Consider the following 17668-nt stretch of genomic DNA (forward strand, 5'->3'; position numbering starts at 1 on the left):
AAAATCAACAAGTTTGTATTGAAGTGTAAAGGGGGCCCAGTGGTCGAAGTGGAAAATTTGAAGTGGGGGATATGGAAAAGTAAAGAGTGAATATAGTGCGCACCTTCGGACACCCCCCTGTCCATCAACGTCCCCTGCCAGACTGCCCCGTTGTACAGGGGTATTACAAAAGCACAATATGTGCTGCTGAGTGATCAGAGAGCATCCTGAGGCGGAAAAAAAACTTTTTCTTTTTATCTTCAGATTAAAGTGGGGGTATGCCATACCCCCGTATACCGCCCCACTTCGACCACTGTATATATATATATATATATATATATATATCCAGGAAATTAGGTATATCTGCATTATATTCTCACATATTTACACTCTCTTTAAACCATAATCATGTAGAGATGTCACTAATATATTGTCATTTTTTTTTTATCTTGCAGTTGGGAGTTCCCTAATGTATGTTGTGGGACTGGAGGTAAGCAAATATTTTTTTTCCTGTGAATTTTGTTTCTGTGAGACTGCATTGCTAGCCCAGAAGATGTAAGATCTACAGTATATCTATACATGTGGAGACACACTGGCCGACTGACTGGCAGGCCAGAGGCTTTGGTAAAGTGGCCGGTATCTAAAATCCCCCCCTGCTCCAGTATCTCAGGGAGATTAAACCTCTGTGAAATCTTCCTCCAGTTAGTAATTTCACACTCCAGAGACAACTGTGCACAGTTTACTGCACTCAAATCTCATTTTAATAACATGTTTTTCCAGCCTCAAACGCTGAATTAATTCTTTGAAAATGAAGAAAAAAAGAAAAATACAAATCTTTTCTTCTGCTGCAGTGTATGTAACAGGTCTGATTTTCTGACTTTAGTTTTTCCCAGTCTTTTTCTTGTGTACTTTTCTTTGTTATCCGATTTAAATTATTTATATTTCTTGCTAAATTATGTTAGGAAGCAGAAATAATGAGCATACAGAAATTTACAGAAATGCTCCGAAAATCAGACTTAATTAACGCTACAGGATGCAAATTCTACAAATCACTCTGCAAGAGTCTTACATAATTGTAGTTTCTGTCTTCGTAGTTACATAAGTAAAGCAATGAAGTTTAATCAGTGATGTGATAAAGCAATAAAGTGTGTGAACTATAATAGAAAGATAGATCTAGAATTAACATTTAATGTTATTCATTGTTAATTTGCATTGGATTTTGCTGAGAGTTGGAGGGTGGGATTGAGCCTAAACTTCAGTAAATAGCCAGGTTGTTAAGGCCCCCATACACTATGCGATTTTGGGCCGATTTCACCCGAATTCAATATTATATGTGTAATACAGATGTCTGTGTGTCGGCATCATTGTGTTAGTGTGTTACCATATGTATGCGTGCCGGCATCCATGTGTCATCATGTCAGGGTTACTGTGTCAGTGTCCATGTATCTGCATATGTCTGTGTCGGCATCAGTATGTCTGCATCTGTCTATGTGTCAGCATTGGTGTGTCGGTATGTTAGTATTGTTAGTATCTGTCTGTGTGTCAGCGTGTTTGGGGTTAATGTGTCAGTGTCCTTTGGCTGTGTGAGCTCCTGTGTGTTGGCATCAGCGTGTCGGCTTCTGTCTATGTGTCAGCATAATTGTGTCCATTTCTTAGCATCTGTCTGTATGTCGGCATCAGTGTGTCAAAATGTCAGGGTTACTGTGTTAATCTCCATGTTTCAGCATCTGTCTGTGTGTAGGCATCACTGTGTCCACATCTGTCCATGTGTCAACATTAGTGTGTCAGGGGGTTGCTACATATATAACCCGCTTATACCCAAATAGCTGCCTGTATACCCCTTAACACTGGACGGCCCTCTAATTGGCCGAGGCTGCTGAGACTGAGAGCTTTCTCAGCCAATCAGCGGCCTCACATTCAGGCGGACGCTGATTGGCGGAGAGAGCTCTCTCTCAGCGGCCTCAGCCAATCAGAGGGCCATCCAGTGTTTCAAAGTCATATGCTGCCACTGCTGAGTCCCGCCGCCTGACAGCTCCGGTCCCCAGCCAGGTATGTACACCGCTCCCCGCCAGCGCTCCTGTCCTCCGCTGCCGCCACCGTGCGCTCCTGTTCTCCGCCAGCTCCGGTCCCCACCAGAGCTCCGGTCCTCAGCCGCCGCCAGCTCCGGTCCCTGCTGCCAGCTCCGGTCACCGCTCTAGTCCCAACGCTGATTGCATTTGAGCAATCGCATGTGGTTAAAAACCACATGCGATTGCTCATGCAATTCGATAAATATTATGTGCAGCTCATAATATCTATCGATGCGATATTCGACGGCATACCTGCGCATCGCGTCGAATGTCCCCTTCAAAATGCATGCAATCATTCGATTTATCGGCCAGATGTGGCCGAAATCGAATGATTTCATGCAATATCTCACAATATCTCACATATGTATGGGCAGCATAATACCTGCAAGGTATAGCACTGTTCAGGCCACTCCCTAGGGCCATCCCATCAGATAAATCTCATGGCACATCCAATTTGCATCAGATAAATCACGTGATTAATCACATGTGATAAATCACATGTGATTTATCTGACACAAATTGGATGTAAAAAAATGGCACATCAAGTGTCAAATTGTATGTAGGCCTCCTGGGAAGCTGCCGGGGAAGTTCAAGGGAAATCAGATGCAATTTTACAGGTCAGATAAATCTCATAGTGTATGGGGGCCTTTAGATCTCGGGCCTTCTCTGAGGTGTTACTCATACAGTTGTGCCTTAAGGTTACAGTTCATTTGTCCAACTATTTCTTACGTTATGTACAGAAACTAAAGCTACCAGCGAGTATTACATTTATTGCCTACAGTAGCTCAAGGTTTCACAGCGCCTAGACCCATGATGGCTAACCTATGACACGCGTGTCACTCGTGACATGCCAAGGCACTTTGATTGACACGCAGACACATGTCCGTCTGACCAACCGGAGCGGAGAGTGAACACCCGGAAGTGTGCAAGGGAAGCGGCTACCTTTTTACAAGTCCCTCAAGCTGCCAGTGTTTATTTATTGACAGTTTCTTATATAGCGCAGCAGATTCCGTTGCGCTTTACCATTTTAAACAGAGATAAAACAAACTGGGTAACAACAGACAGACTTGGAGGTAGGAGGGCCCTGCTGCAAGCTTACAATCTATAGGGATATAGGAGGGAAACACAAGGACAGGCATCAGTAATAGCATAGCAGTCCCACCAAGGTGCACGTCCAGAAGAAAAGCTATAGAATACATACTGTAAGTGCCTCAGAGGGTTATGCATGTGGACTTTAAATATGATAGACTTGCCTGAAGAGGTGAGTTTTCAGGGAACACTTGAAAGTTTGGAGGCTAGTGGAGAGTCTTATTGTGCGTGGAAGGGCATTCCAATAGGATGGGAGCAGCCCGATGAAAGTCCTGTAATAGTGAATGGGAGCTAGTGATCTGTGCAGAAGAGAGACGCAGATCTTGTGCAGAGCGGCGTGGTCGAGATGGGAGATATTTTGTGATAAGTAAAGAGATATATTCTGGTGCAGTATGCATTCCACCCCTGCCTTATAGATTGAGGTTGGTATTCAATGTTGTGCACTATTTTGGACAGGTGAAACAGCCGCCTGTTCAATGCTGCCATTTCCGACAGAATTAAAGTCGGATTTTGATAAAACAGAACCGACTTTAAAACAAGTCGGATCTGTTTTATCTGAAACTGCCATGGAATGTTGAATTTACGACTGATTATCTCACTAATCCACGGCCCTTTTGGACTGACACGCCCACTTTTCACCAATTGACAGGAGGAACATTGAATACTGCGTGTCGAGTTGCAGGCAAGCTGACCGAAACCGGCCTAGGATTCTGACAATCCGAATCCCACATTGAACCAAAGATTGTGGTTCAAGGCAGAGGCGTAACTCTGGGAGGCAATTTTGGAGTCATCTGCCACTGGGCTCCTGCTACCAAGGGGACACATCTCCCCTATATTGTTTGAATCAGTGTATTTGTCGATATCTTCTGTGGTTGACTTCCCCCTCCTAGCAGGACAATGAATGTGACACACTACTACTACTATTGTCACACCCTGTATTAGAACCTGTGAACCTATGGTGGGGGGAGGCACCAATATTTATCTTGCCTCCGGGCAACTGGGACAAACTTACATCACTGGTCCAAGGTGCATATGTTGTGATACACCACCTGTGATCCCCAGGCTACCTCTCTGGGATGTGGGCAATACCCAAGAAGGGGAACCTTGCCCATGCAGATTTTATATCTGTATATTAAGAAAACAGCTATACATAGTGTACAACAGTTATCAATTAAACGATTTGAGCGCTGGCCATATGTAAAAATATATTTCTTTATTTCTGTCTTCTAGCACATCTCTGAAAGACACAAATATGGTTACAGCAAGCTTCTCCTCTACCTCCTGCTTAAATACTTGACTTAGGGGGCGATTCTCGAACACAGAAATGCGGTAAAAACCCCGTTATCGGGGTTTTTACTGCATTTCTGTATGTTCTGTCCCCACTCCGCAGTGTCACCGCTGCAGAGGGAATCGCCAGCAAAAGCTGGGGATTCGCCACCGTCTCCGCCCTGCCAGGCGGAGACGGGGCGGACGGGTAATGGTACATAGGAAAATACTGTAAAACCCCCGTTTTACTGCATTTTCCCTTTAGTACCTCCCGCCCTTAAAGCCCAGTTACAATAAATGTTTTGCACCTTACATATATAGGTCAACTTGGTCCTTTGCTGGCTAGTGCCTGTAGTTCACTATGACATTTCTCACTGCTCTTATCTGTGTATCTTTACACCTAGTGAAAGTACCTTATTCCTCCTTTGTGTGCTAATACGCTCTGCCTTTATTTTTTCTCCTCTCATGTAATGTACAAAATGCCTCACACCCAGTTTGCCTCTCTCTGTTCTCTAAAGGGGCCTACTGTGGCGACTGTGCTGAGCGATATGAATGTTGGTAGATCGCTCAGCACATATCGTGGCGCAGCGATGTGTCAGCGATGCTTGCTGAGCGATCTGTCAGGGCCAGTGTTCTCCGGTGAGAACACTGGCACTGACCAGCAATGTAACTAGATTTATCAAGAATGCTGAATATTAATCGCTGGGCTATAGCAATGCCACGGTCCGCGCATCGCTATTGCTACGGCCCCTGCACATGGAGCGATGTAGGGGCATTTTCTAAGTGATCTAGTTAGATGCCCCATTGCTGGCAGCAATGTTCAGATATTCACACACACACACATCTGTACCCCTTCACAAGGGGCATCAGTATACAGACACACAGTCAGCATTGTACTCTTACCTGCACATATGCAGATCATATCTCTACTACAGGGATTTCTCCTATAGCCACCTCACTGCTCTAAAAGTGACCCAATCTAATGGCTGCTGTGTGATTTCATTTATAGGGGACTCCTCTTCCTCCTAATAGCAGGGCCGTTTCTAGAGGCGGACAAGCCGTGCAGCAGCCCGGGGCGCCGCACGGCTTGTCCGCCTCTGTTAACAGCCGGGGCGCCCGTCAGCTCCCCCTAACGCTGCTGCCTCCCTTCTTCCCCCTCTCCCCGGCCGCCACAAGCGCCGCTCAAGCGCCCAGCTGATTTCCCAGGGAAGGGGAGCGCATCGCGCGCCTCTCCTTCCCCTCGCTCACTGGGCTGTCAGCCAATAAGTGAGCTCGCGGGCCGGCAGCCAATCAGGAGCCAGCCCGCGAGCTATGAATGGCTGACGGCTCAGCTACACACAGTGAAGGAGAGGCGTGCGATGCGCTCCGCTCCCCTCCCCTCCCCAGGAAAGCAAAGCAGCAGCAGCAACAACAACGATGGCAGCGGAGGGGGAGACCCAGTCAGTGAGTTGTGCTGCTTCTAGCACTTTGGGGCATATGTGTGACACTGTGGGGGCATATGTGTGGCACTTTGGGGGAATATGTGGCACTGTGGGGGCATATGTGTGGCACTGTTGGGGCGTATCCGTGGCACCGTGGGGGCATATCCGTGGCACCGTGGGGGCATATGTGTGCCACTGTGGGGGCATATGTGTGCCACTGTGGGGGCATATTTGGCACTGTGGGGCATATATGTGTGGCACTGTGGGGGCATATGTGTATGGCACTGTGGGGGCATATATGTATGGCACTGTGTGGGCATATATGTATGGCACTGTGGGGGCATATCTGGCACTTGGGGCATATTAGTAAATGGCATCTGTTGTGCGGCAGCGGCGCGTGGGTCAGAATGTGTAATAGGCATTACGGTGTGGGGAGTAATTGTTTAATTGCCATCAGTGTGGGGTCTAATGGGCATCATGGTGTGCGACATAATGTGTAATTGTCATCACGGTGTGTGTGACATGATGTGTAATTGTCATCATGGTGTGCGACATAATTTGTAATTGTCAACACGGTATGCGGCGTCATGTGTAATTGGCATCATGGATAAATAGTGTATAATGATTTAAGTAGCCTGTCATTGTTTGGCCTTGATCTGTGAAGCGTACTAGGGGCGGGATGTACTAATGGGAAAATGCGGTAAAACACCCGTTTTACCGTATTTTCCTATGTATCAATACCCGTCCGCCCCGTTTTCGCTAGGCACGGTATCGCCACATTGGTGTCTTTCGCCGCCCGCCGTCTGCCGTCCGCGCGCCCCCCCCTCCCCCTCCCGTCCCCCCCCCCCCTCCCGTCCTCCTTTGATCTCCTCCCCCAGGTGTCACAGCCGGCAGGACATCCGGCTGCAGGGGGGAGGAGGAGACGCAGGGGGACACTGGCAGCCGCCGGGATGTGACGGAGACCCCCGCAGACCACATCACAGGTATCGCGGGGGTCTCTGTCACCGCAACCCGATGTTAGCCGCATATGTGTACCTATGCGGCAGCATCGCGGCGGCTGCCAGGCGAAGGGCGGCGATGTATATTAATACATCCTGCCCTACGTCACTGTATGGGCCTTTATATTTTTATGTCACTGTGTGGCCTTCAGCCCGCCAACTTAAGTGCGGGAGGACAATGACAATTCCTGCGGTAACCAATGTCGGGACATGCAGGTTGCAAAAGTGAGATTAAGGTAATAGTTTTCCTGCTAGACCACGACCCTTATATTAAACCACACCCCTTTTAAAATAAACCACACCCCCTACTTCGACGCGCGCGCCGAAGGCGCGTGCAATTTCTTCTATGTCATGTTATGTATTTGGGGGGGGGGGGGGGCGCATTTTTCTTTCTTTGCCCTGGGAGCTAAATTGTCTAGAAACGGCCCTGCTAATAGCAATACTTATACAGCTCTTACTCTTTCTGGGGTGCTGCAGTATTGCGGACAGGGGTCAAATTAGCAATGAGGTCACCCTTACGCAGGGCCGGATTAAAGGGGGGGCAAAGGTGGTCAGTACCCCTGGGCCCCCCTCTAGCTAATGGCCCCCTGTGGTTGGCATGTATTTAAAAAAAAAAAAATTAGCCAAAGGTCTTGTGCATGGGTGTGGGGTAGTGCTGTAGCTTCACCTATCTGCCAATGTGACAATGATTAATGGTGCTGAGCATCGGGTGTCAAGGCACACTGACTGCACAAGTGTGCAGTGCATCACTGGGAGTTGACTAAGTCCCATGACACTTTGCACAAGAAGGCAGAGGCACAGAGGTTTGTGCTGAGCTCTGATTGGTGGAGCTCCATTACATGCTTCTCAGGCCCATGGAGGACAGCAGCAGCAACCTAGTCATGGGAGGGTTTTTAATCAGAGGCAGCACTGAGCATACAGTGTAAGGTGCAGAGGGACAAACACAGGCTTTTCATGTGGTATGTATGTATATATGTGTGTGTGTGTGTGTGTGTATGTGTATATATATATATATATATATACCCCCTACCCATTGACCAAGTTCATACTGCCTTTACTCTGTGTTTTGACAGTGTAATATACTCCCATGCAGTTTGTGGCCAGTAATGACAAGTGCAAGGGGGGCCCTCTGTCTAAAGTGCCCCGGGCCCCGCAAAGGCTTAATCTGGCACTGCCCTTAGGCACAACATTATTGGTTGCTTATAATCACATCTCAGCCTCTTTCACGCTGGGGCTGATCCCGGTGCCTTTAGGACACAGGTTCTCAAAGTCGGTCCTCAGGAACCCCACACAGTGCATGTTTCCTCAAAGAATCAAGTAAAATGAGCTCCACCTGTAGATCTTTTAAAATGTGCCAATGATTAATGAATGCATCTGTCGGGTGACCTGGAAAAGGTGAACTGTGTGGGGTCCTGTGGACTGAGTTTGAGAACCAATGCTCTAGGCTACCAAGCAGTCTCAACCTCATCCCCTACAATACGGTAATCCTCACATATATACATACTTGAAAATCCCCACTCCATACAAAATGAAGAAAACTTTGACCTAATACATAGTTATCTTTCTGTAAGAGAAAGAGAGTACTGGAATGCACTGGCACATTTCATGAGATGAAAGAGACGTTGGCTGATTATTCATAATCACAGCTAGAAGATATCTGACATGAAATAGAATGTGTGATGCATGTAGCTAAACTCAGAGATGGGGAATGATATTTGGTTCCAGGCCTGCCAATTCCCAATTGTGTGCGTTAGAGGTATGCAGCCTGTGAGTTTCCAGCTATTGTAAGGCATGGAAGTGCTGGCTATAATTGCACAACAGCTGAGAGTACCAGGTGTGTATGCCTTATATGTTGCAGTCAGGCCATTAAAGCACCACCGCTTAATTATCAGACCTCCCTTCCTTCTCTGTAACCTGACATATGAAAGAAGAGGGGGGGGCACATTTTCCATATATTTTCTTTTAATTGTAAAAGAACTTATCCAGAAACTGCATTTCCCTGTATTATGCTGTAGTGCCATAGTAATAACAAAACCTTCCGTCATGATTACTGAGGATGGATACGTTTTGGAATACAAGGACACACACCTCCCAACATGACCCTCTCCAGGAGGGACAGAATGCTCAATTCCTGGACTTTCCTCTTTATTTATGATTGCCAGCACCTGTTGTGGAACACCTTTCTTATCCATTAACCTGTTCAAAACAGGTGATGCCAATAATAAATTAAGGGAGAAGTACAACAAATTGTTTAAATAATCTGCGCCACAGGACTGCAGCAGGGTCTGCACCAGGGATTACCAATCCCAAAACACGATATCCAAGCAAAAAATGATGAAGACACTTGCGCTGTCCTATACTACTGGTCTCCCCAAGCTGGAACCTGGTAGACGTCACTCCAATATGAGGGTGAGGGTAGGGCAAATAGACCACATACGAGGGATTAACCCCCTGTAACTGACCTCTCTGCAAAGCCCTATAGGCACGTAAAGGTTTCTTTTTCCAAATCTCTCTCCAGCCTTTCACTCTAAACAGATTAGAGCTCACCTTATATCTGTGCCCTATGGTCCACAAAAGGTTTCTTTCACTCTGGTCAGTCGGCGGATAGCCCAATTCACTCGGATCCAGATAAGTGGAAAAAACTTTTTATTCGGGTCACAGCAGATATGTACAATCCATAAAAAATGCAGTGAGTGGGAAGTGGTGGACTTGTTCCCTTTGGACCCCCTCAGTGCATTGACCCCCTTTTTTATTGGCTTTTGCCATTTTTAAATTTTATCTGCATTTTTTATGGATTGTACATATCTGCTGTGACCCGAATAAAAAGTTTTTTCCACTTATCTGGATCCGAGTGAATTGGGCTATCCGCCGACTGACCAGAGTGAAAGAAACCTTTTGTGGACCATAGGGCACAGATATAAGGTGAGCTCTAATCTGTTTAGAGTGAAAGGCTGGAGAGAGATTTGGAAAAAGAAACCTTTACGTGCCTATAGGGCTTTGCAGAGAGGTCAGTTACAGGGGGTTAATCCCTCGTATGTGGTCTATTTGCCCTACCCTCACCCTCATATTGGAGTGACGTCTACCAGGTTCCAGCTTGGGGAGACCAGTAGTATAGGACAGCGCAAGTGTCTTCATCATTTTTTGCTTAAATTAAGGGAGAAGTCCAGAAACAGAGCAATGTGACCCTCCTGGAGAGGGTCATGTTGGGAGGTATGAGGAGTGGGAGTATGCGGGTATAGTGGGTCTGCCTCCTTGCTGGGTCTGCCTCCTTCCTCTTGTGCCAGCCTTTCTCTCCCCCAAGCAGCCAGCACATGCTGCTATCTGCTATTTGCAGGTCTGCATTGGTTGGGTGGAAAAGGAAGGGCTTCTGCCGCTGAGCAACAGCTGTCCTGTGCCTGCAGAAGGGAAGATGTGGTCAAACTGATGGTCCCCCCCCCCCCCCCCCCCAGATTGAGGGGCAAATGGCGCCCCAAGTGTATTATTTTATTTATTAAAGTTTTTTGGGGGAAAGGGACTTGGTCACAGCTCCTGCAATTAGGCTACACCTCCTGCATTACCATGGCCCGCCTTCCCTACGCCCCTTATACTCCCTATGAATTTTGCCTCTCTTTACATCTTTAGATACAGTATATGGATAGACTCCTAATCTAAAGGCAATTAATATATTGTAGTGATTTTTTTTATGTAGTAAATGACACAGGGGTGAAGAATTTGCACTGCCGGCTTACAGTATGTAGCTGCCGGCTTATGTAGCTATTTGGTTTTTCTTTGCTTATTGACTTTGAGGGATTTTGTGTGATTGTTCCTCACAGGCCTACATACTACACTACATGGAAGAAAGTCATTGGACACCACATGTCAACGGAAACCATGTGTTTATTTACAATCAATAGAAATAACAGCAGCTACTCGCTGTGGTCAACTTTCCACAAGTTCGTGTAGCACACATAGTGGGATATTGTGCCATTCCTCCTGCAGTACAGTCACCAACTGTGGTAGTGTAGAAGGGCGAGGCAATCGCGACCGCAACCTGCGCTCAAGTTCGTCCCACAGATGTTCTATGGGGTTCAAATCAGGGCTTTGCGCAGGCCACGCTAGTCGGGTGACACGATTTTCGTCATACCACTCCATTGTAGCCCTCGAAACATGACACGTTGCATTGTCGTCCTGGAGCACACAATCGTCGTTCCCATACAAACGCCACAACTTAGGTAACATGGAGTTATCCAGAATATCTCGGTAGGTCGCTGATGTCATGTTCCCATGCACCTGCACGAGTGAGCCACGCCATGCCAGCAGAAACAACCCCAGAACATGATGCCTCCACCTCCAAATTTTACTGTTGGCACTACACATTCGGGTAACAGGCTTTCTCCAGGCAATCACCATACCCACATTCTTCCATCTGATCGAAACAATGTGAAGCGTGATTTATCGCTCCATAGGACTTGTTTCCATTGCTCCACCGTCCAATTTTTCCGCTCCTTACACCAACAAAGTCTCCGTGGTGTATTGGTTTTTGTGATCAGAGGCTTGTGAGCTGCAGCTCGACCATGATAACCAAGTGCGTTCCTGTCCGTCATTTTATCAGCAAATGATCTGCTACGACGCTTGCTTCCATATTTATACATGTAGGAAGAGTCCATATTCACTTTGTCAGGAAGATTCCATTATTTCAGAGTTAAACCAGGGTGTCCAATGACTTTCTTCCACTTAGTGTATAAGTTATGTGATGTTTGGGTCAGATACTGTATACAGTTGTTCCTTGTATTAGTGTATCATTTTAATTGGATCTAAATTAATCTGGGCTTTTTCTCTGCCATAATGGAACTAATTTAGTTTAGTATTTTTCTGTGTTTTTGGTGGAGTGTTTTGGATCATCATCCAGTTATGAAATCCATTTTTTGTTTTTCTTCATATTGTATTAGTATCTCTTACTATATATTGGAAATACTTGTTGGAACAATGTGTTACTAATGATTGCTGGGTGAAAACATTGATGGTTTTCCTGCCAGTGGTTTAATACCACTGATGTTAACCACCAGCGGTGACCATCGAAGGCAACTATTGATGGTGAACCCACTGAGGGTCATCCTGAGGAGGAATTAAAATGTTGACTGCCTGTTGGTTATTGCCCATTATGAGCCATTTTGGCCACTGGTGCTCCTCCTGCATAATAAATGAGAATCCCTCAGTCATATTCAAATATCTAGTGGAAAGCATTTCCAGAGGTGGAGGATGTCGTAATCGCAAAACTATGTACGTACCTACATTTGGGTATTATCTATAGTTTTCGGATTACTTACTTTTGTGTACAAGTTTTGAAGAGCTTATTTTTGTCTACAGGTTTCAAATGGCTTATTGATAACAATAGAGAATCCGTTACCAAGGTTACAGGTCCTCCTTAACACCGGAGAAGACTCCTGTATGTTTCTTTTTTCGTTTTTTGCTGTGCTCTGGCCTCAAGGGCTTGTGCATGGATTAACTCCTTAGCAGTGTTGGGGCTCACGTTGCAAAGAGCAAGAATATAATATGTTTTTTCAGTTCTAGAAAATCTCCCCACTGTTTGCTTATGTTAAATAGTCACATCGTGCATTTTATCTATAATTAAGTCTTACGTTAACAGAGTTGAGGTCTTTTCAAGGGGCGATTTTTCTTTCTCTCATCCACTCACGGATGTCCTCTTGTTCTGGTCTATATACAGTCATTGTCTAACCGTAAACATTATTCTTACATAATTGCTACAGAGACTCCGTAATATATCTATAGCAACACATTGTACTTTATACCAACAATGAGATTACTCCCTCTGGTCACTTGGATGAAAATACAAGTCCGAAATGGCAGTGGCGTATAGGATTACGGATTCAGAAAATATATGGTCCAAGGTGTATGGTACTTTATTTCCCATACGGACTCTCCAATATTTTATTTATTTTTCTATTTAACATTTTGTTTAATTACTTTAGTTATATTGTGAAAAATGACTGATTTCCCCCCCCCCCCTCACCCATCGAATCCCTTAGTTGCCAAATATTCAGTGATGCAGAACAACGCAAAATTCACAAACCTTTTATGTGACTTCTCATTTACATGTCAATGTTGCAATCAACATGCAAATCCTGTAGTTTACATGGAACTAATTTGTATTCTTAATTTCCATTGCCCTTGTAATCTATTTCCCCCCCCCCCCCCCTTTCAAACTCAGACATGTTCTTTTGGGCTGGAGAGGATACAGTATTCGCTCACAGCGGCTGGAGCTGTGTTAAGTATCAGATTAGGGCTAAATTATTCGCAGCTGCTCCAGAGCGAGCGCCTCTGTGCTGTGAATGATTCATGTGGTCAGCTTCTCGCTGTGTTGTCAAGAGCCTGTCGAGACCTTCGCAGTATGAAGAAAGGAGTCTAATTTGTCAGAGAGGGGAGAAGAAGAGACTTGTTTGCCATCAAAGAGAAAGGAGAATTAGATCATTTTGTGGGTCTGACATGCCGCTTCTCCCTGGACACTTGGTAGCAGGAAGAATAGGTCCCAGCTCTGCATTCCTGATTAGTATAGAAGGGTGATAAAGGATAACTGTTTCTGGGCTGGAGAGGCTCTGAGCTCTCTGTAATCGATTGCATTCCTTATTAGAGCTCAAAAAACAACTACGGTATTGTAGCCAACCATTTTGAACCTCTGCAGTGATCACCTTCTTGTGTTTCCATCCCAGTATCCCCGGAAACATTCCGTAAATGGAGGATATGGTCCGCAGGATGAATACCATGGCAGAAGTGGCAGATAGGGCTGTAGATATTTGGCAACACACTGTAAGAAAATAAAAATGCCCGCACTAAACCAGTACAAAAGAAAAATGGCCGCCCTATTCTAGACCAAAAAATATCTTGGACACAAACCAAGGATTCAATATATCTATGATTTAACCTTTTTATTATAGTTCAGTGTTTGCTAATTTACTTACACAAGTGTTGTCACTCTGCACAATATATTGTTCTCAATCAGGCATTAATCCCACATATAAGATTACTTTCTCTTTAAATGTAATGTTCCTCTTCTAACTCATTTTTCTTAGCTATACTCATACAAAAAATAATCTCCTCTTCAATACTTTTCTAGAGGGCACTCAACTGCCAGAAAGAAGAGAGGGGATATATGGTGCTAGAGCCCACACCAAACACATTGTTTGGCTGCCAGAAACCATATGCTACACAGATACCAGTTAACACCTATCATTAAGTCATATAACTGCAGTTGGAGAAGAAGTAGGCAGGTGTCACAGTGAAAAAAGAGCTCACAGATGTTCCAAAACATCTCTGCTTACTGTACCATGTGACCTTTCAGCTCTTATCTTATTCTATTGATATTAAAGGGGAAATATACTAAGATGTGTATTATACTTCACATGTGATGTTGCAATGGGCAACCAATCAGATCCTGTCTAATATCTTCTAGAGGGTGCTAAATAAATAAGAAGTAGATTCTGATTGGTTGCCCATAGCAACATCACATGTGAAGTAGAATACACATCTTTGTAAATTTCCCCCTCAATATCAATGACGTGGTAATCAAAAAACAGCCAGGAGCCAGTTTGGACAGATCCTGTTTTGTGGACTGGTTGCATAACCCCAGTTATACCAGTTGTTTCTTGTTGGCTGACCACTGACTCACAATCACCTCTTTGGTCTTCAAAAGCAACAAAATTATCAGAGTTGTTTATGGATAGTGTACAGTACTTGCATTTTAAATATGACTGCACAGAAATATATTTGCTGGTGCCCCAAGGTGTTTCCAATGCTACTGGTTGATGCTGAGCATTAATAACCAGTTTGGACTCAATATAATAGAGCCTAAAATGGTTGTGAACTCTTTCCTGCCATGTATAGTGCACGCTTGCATCCCATGTGTGAGCTACACACCATTAAACTTCCCACAATTTTGCACTGAAGAAAACAGTGCGTGAGATATACTCCTATGCATGAAGGAGCTGTATCTCAGAGAGTACTTCACTGCTGGCTTAGCTTTTTCCCCAATAAATTCTTTTTAAATAAAATTCTTTGTGTAACATAAAATATTAACTGTCTCAAGAAAGGAGAAAGGACATTGTAGAATGAAGCAATTAATCTATGTAGTTCTGTGATATGTTAATTTGAAGACTTTGACCTTCTCTGTAGATTTCCGTTCAACAATATCCCAGTGACATTGACAGATTCGCCCATACATTCCCACGTACGTAGGCACAAAACCTTCACTCGTTTTGGCCTCTAAAAGAGATCTACATTGACATTGCAATTTTATGCTTAAGTTAACTAAACTTTCCCAAATTATTATGCCCTCGGACTGCTCTGACAATGAACATTTTTACAGGACCCCAGCAAGTTACTGTAGGACAGTATCGGGTATGGATCATGGGATAGGCAAGCATTAGGTCGACATGGGTTAGGTCGACATGGTCATTATGCCGACACGTGCATAATGTCGACATGGGGAGGGTGAACAGTCAAAAAGTCGAAATGGGGTTTTTCACTCTTTTTTTTTTTTTTTTTACCTAAATGTAGGCATTCTAATTTATTCTCCCACTAGTGGATGGTAGGGCATGAAATACAGTGCCACCTGTTGGCTCAAAAAAAAAAAAAGTAATGCTTGTGTCAACCTTTCGTCATGTTGGCCTTCATGCATGTCGACCTTCCCCTTGTTGACTTAATGACGTATCCCATTGTTCAACTAAATTTGCTCATTCAAATGGATTTAACCAATTTGTCTGTGACTATTGTCTCTTTCCCAGTGTTTGGGAGCAAATGGTGATCCAGATTTTTGTCCGTCCCCCCCCCCCCCACAGATTGGACAGATACATCTTTGTGTGTATACCCAGCTTTAAGTAACCCCATACAGTAATATATTAAGGATTTCTGTCTGTGGAAGCAGGTGGGATAATTACTGACCCAGCAATATAGATTGTCTCACCTGTGCATGATTAACCCCTTCCTGACAGAGCTAGTTTTTGCGTTCCTGACAGAGCCATTTTTTTCAAATCTGACATGTCTCACTTAAGTGGGGATAACTTTTTTTTGCTTTTACTTATCCCAGTGATTTTGAGATTGTTTTTTCGTGACACATTGTACTTCAAGTTAGTGGTAAATTTTCGTCGATACGGTCTGTGTTTTTTTGTGAAAAATACCAAAATATCGTGAAAAAATGGAAAATTTAGCGATTTGCAAAATGTTAAATTTTCTGCTTGTGAGACAAATAATCTTACCACTCAAAATAGTGAATAACTAACATAGACCATATGTCTACTTTATGTTGACATCATTATTTCAACTTCCTTTTAATTTTTTTGGACACTAGGAGGCTTACAATATGAATAGCAAATTCTCAATTTTTCAAGAAAATTTCAAACACTGATTTTTTTAGGGACCAGTTCAGTTCTGATGTGACTTTGAGGGACTTGTATGTGAGACACCCCCATAAATGATGCCATTTCAAAAACTGCACCCCTCACAGTATTCAAAACAGCATTTTGGAAGTTTGTTAACCCTTTAGGTGTTTCACAGGAATTAAAACAAAGTGTAGGTGAAATTTCAAAATTTCTTTTTTTTTGCAGATTTGCAATTTTAATACATTTTTCTAAGGAACACAGTACATTTTACTAGAGAAATGTGACTAAAAATTGATTCCCCCAATTCTTTTGTTTTCATAAATATCCTATATGTGGCCCTAGTGTGCACGGTGACCAAACCACAGGCTTCATAATAGAAGGAGCACCTACTTGATTTTGGAGCCTCCTTTTTATGAGATTATTTTTTAGGCACCATGTAGGTTTCTAGGCACCATAACATGCTAAAAGTTAGGAACCCCCCCACAAGTGACCCCATTTTGCAAACTACACCCCTCAGGGAATTCATCTAGGGGTATAGTGTACATTTCAAACCCGCAGGGGTTTCACCAATTGTGGTACAACTGGGCAGTGAAAATGAAAAATTATTTTTTTTACACAAAAATGCAGTTCTGGCTCCAAATTTGTCATTTTCAGAAGGTATGAAGGAGACAAAGCACCCCAAAATCTGTGCCCCAATTTCTCCCGAGTACGGCAATGCCTCACATGTGACCAAAAAATACCAGTTGGGTGCATGGCAGGACTCAAAAGGGAAGGAGTGATTTTTGGATTTTGCAGCTCAGATTCTGGTGGAATTTTGGTGGGTGCTATGTCGCATTAGCAAGACCCCCCAAGCACCAATACAGTGGAACCCCCCCACAAGTCACCCCATTTTGAAAACTACACCCCTCAGGGAATTCATCTAGGGGTATAGTGTACATTTCAAACCCCCAGGGGTTTCACCAATTTTGATACAAGTGGGCAGTGAAAATGAAAAATTACATTTTTTTACACAAAAATGCAGTTCTGGCTCACAATTTTTCATTTTCAGAAGGTATGAAGGAGAAAAAGCACCCCAAAATCTGTGCCCCAATTTCTCCCGAGTACGGCAATGCCTCACATGTGACCAAAAAATACCAGTTGGGTGCATGGCAGGACTCAGAAGGGAAGGAGTGATTTTTGGATTTTGCAGCACAGATTCTGGTGGAATGAATGGTGGGTGCTATGTTGCACCAATACAGTGGAACCCCCCCACAAGTCACCCCATTTTGCAAACTACACCCCTCAGGGAATTCATCTAGGGGTATAGTGTACATTTCAAACCCCCAGGGGTTTCACCAATTTTGATACAAGTGGGCAGTGAAAATGAAAAATTACATTTTTTTACACAAAAATGCAGTTCTGGCTCACAATTTTTCATTTTCAGAAGGTATGAAGGAGAAAAAGCACCCCAAAATATGTGCCCCAATTTCTTCCGA

The 17668-nt window shown here is 44.2% G+C and overlaps 1 protein-coding gene across 4 annotated transcripts in view; it reads left to right on the forward strand.

The window, feature by feature from the left end:
• The window catches only part of SULF2 (sulfatase 2), a 306266-nt gene that overhangs the window by 63862 nt on the left and 224736 nt on the right, over positions 1 to 17668 (forward strand). For all 4 annotated transcript variants that reach the window (XM_083146425.1, XM_083146420.1, XM_083146421.1 and 1 more), the window contains exon 2: positions 435 to 469. The gene's annotated coding sequence lies outside the window, so the exon portion shown is untranslated. The remainder of the gene's footprint in view (positions 1 to 434; positions 470 to 17668) is intronic.

Source organism: Crinia signifera, chromosome 6 (assembly GCF_055691185.1).
Source record: "Crinia signifera chromosome 6, ASM5569118v1, whole genome shotgun sequence".
NCBI lineage: Eukaryota > Metazoa > Chordata > Amphibia > Anura > Myobatrachidae > Crinia > Crinia signifera.